The following is a 2,922-nucleotide window of genomic DNA, read 5'->3' as shown; positions in this document are numbered from 1 at the left end:
TGTGCATATGCATGTTCTATGTGAGTGTATGTATATATGCATGTACATGTACAAAAATATTATGTATATGAGTGTGAATGTAACGTGTAAGTATAGGGATGAATATGTGGATATGTGTGGCTGTATGTATGGCTGTAACTCCCTGAGATGGCAGCAGTTTTGGGTCTGTCCCTTGCAGGCTGAAGTCAGAGAGGCTGTGTCGCGTGGCTTGGGGGCTATCTGGCAACCAGCAAGAGCTGGTATTCACCAATGACCACATGAGCTTGCACAGAGACCCCCTCCCCAATAGCCCCACCTGACTTGGGCCCCTCCCAAGAAAGCCCTAAAGTGGAGGGTACTGGTCAGCCATTTTTGGACCATGAGACAGCCAGCAGGTGTCATGTCTGGCCCTGAGTCACTGGTTGTTATGTGATGAGACAATGAAAAGTGTGACTTCTACAGAAAAGCACTAACTGATAGGTCATCTGTTTCTTGTCCAGATCTTTATCTTTCCCAGAATGCTCTCACTGTGAGAAATAGGTTGGAAAACAGTTCAGTTTCAGAAATTAAGAACCATCTGAACATGTTGGCTTCCCACAGACAGATGTGACACTCTGTGTATGTAAACATGTCTGTCTTATAACGGAAAATCAGATCTAGGACAACACAAATTACCTCTCACTCATAGGTGACAGTGGAAAAGGCAATTTCTGGGGATCACTCCAGCTTTCATAACCCTGAGGAAGAGATTCTATCTAGCCTGGCATTCCCACACATTCCTCCACAGAAATAGTTCTGGGCAGGAATTATTCATGAGCAGGTCTGGGTGTGAAGTCAGCATTCCAGACAAAGCGGAAAACGTGTGAAGGCCAGAGATGAAGGTTCCAATTCAGCAACCCACATCTTTCAGCATCCAGCAGACAGCACCACCTCTGCCAAACTTTGACTCTGCCTCCTGTGGGTCCTTGGGGGGCTGCTTCACCCACCTTCTCATCAGCCCCCTCCAGCTGATGACATAGGGGCTGCCCCTTCTCCCTCTGCCCCAAGCAGCTCCTAGAGCTATATGTGAACACCAGAGGATTTTAGTGCCTCCTTTCCTCACCCCATCCCCCGCCCAGGACCTGGAGACTCCTCCAAGCCCTGCTTTCTTTTGTTTTGGGTCCACACTGGAGCTTAGAGCTTACTTCTGGCTCTGTGTTTGGGGATCACTCTTGGTGGGACTCTTATGGATTGCCAGATGGAACCCCAATCAGAACCTTCCTGCTGTCAGAACCACAGCCTCCCCAAGTTCTGCTTTCTGGACAGCAGGCATCTGTTATTCGTCCTGAACTTGACTTCACTACTTCAACTGAACGGCTGATATGTCTGGAGCATGGTGAGACATGGAAGTGGCTGTGGGGAGGGGTGCAGGCAGCCAGGCTGGGGGGCTGCACTCCTCCAAGGCACACTGAGTGCCTCCCGGAGCCCTGGACAGATCAGTGGCCTGGGAAAGCCCCCTCTGCCACGCTGAGCCCCTGGTTGGGGAGATTCCAGGCACAAGGAGAGAGACAGCTTGGGGGAATGAGGGACTAAGCAAACAGGTGGTCAGGACACAGGTGTCAGGGTATGGAGATCAGGGGTGAGGAGAGGCGGGAGAGCTTGGAGTGTCCCCCTACAGAGAGGGGTTACCTCAAGGAAGAAGATAAGTCAAGCTGGGACCAGGACATCTTGGCCTGTGGTCAGCGCTCGAGGCCACGTGAGTTGACAGCCAGGGGGAACATGGCCTCCTCACCCACCATCCACACAGACAGCCCAGCCTGACGTGACCAAGGCATATTATCGGCATAAGCTCCTTGCCCTGTTCCCCACACGTGGAAAAGTCACAACAAAACTGGCACCTGCCAGGAGCCATTTTCAATGTCCCTTGAGTGCCTCTCCAGGTGGGCCAGGTCAGTACCACCTCAGTTGAAGCCCAAGCTCAGTTTACCCACAGAGTAGAGCAGGGGCGACGTGGATACCACTTCCTTGTCCTGGAGCTAGGCTGTGTCTTCTTGATGTTGAAACTAAAAGGGAAACTGAAAAACTCCAGGCAGCAAAGAGCCCCAAATTCATGGATTGGGTTAGGGGCCGGGATTTGAGAACAAAATGTTCAATGTTCTGCAAAGCAAAAATAATGAAGCTGGAGGGCTGGAGCGATAGCACAGTGGGTAGGGCGTTTGCCTTGCACGTGGCAGACCCGGGTTCGATTCCCAGCATCCCATATGGTCCCCTGAGCACCGCCAGGAGTAACTCCTGAGTGCAAAGCCAGGAGGTAACCCCTGTGCATTGCCGGGGTGTGACCCAAAAAGCAAAAAAAAAAAAAAAAAAAAAAAAGAAAAAGAAAAAAGAAAAATAATGAAGCTGGAAAAGGAACTTACAAAGAAGTAAACCCAACTTACTGATATGAAAACTCAGGCCAGATAAGACCCATCTCATTCCAGAAGGTGATATTTTACTGAAAATGCCCATCCCCATGGAACATGGCCAGTGGTGAGGATAGGAAACTCAGTATCAGTGCTGGAGCCGGGGAAGGAGCCAGTCCCACAATGGAGCCATAGAAGAGGCCAAGGGTCTAGCATGTCAGGGAGAAGACATAGCTGTGTGCAGTGAATGTGTCTGGGACGTCTGCAAAGCCAACAGAGCCTCTGGAGAAAGACAGGGACAGATCCCAGGCAGCATGAGCTTGCAGGCTGTCCCTCTGCCTTCAGAGTGGGACTTCCTCTCACGGCCCAGATGTCACCAGAGAAATCATGTGCCATGGCCTGAGGAGGAAAGACTGGAACTAGGAAGAGCGAGTGCAGGCAGTGGCCAGTGGGAGGGGGCGTTAGGGGCAGCTCAGACACAGCTTTGGGGAGCAGGAAGTCCCGGTGAGGACTGGATATGTGTATGTGAGGGAGGACAAAGAGCTCTGAGCCTCCAGCTGCC

The sequence above is a fragment of the Sorex araneus genome, chromosome 6 (assembly GCF_027595985.1).
Source record: "Sorex araneus isolate mSorAra2 chromosome 6, mSorAra2.pri, whole genome shotgun sequence".
NCBI lineage: Eukaryota > Metazoa > Chordata > Mammalia > Eulipotyphla > Soricidae > Sorex > Sorex araneus.
This window is presented reverse-complemented; position numbering follows the sequence as displayed.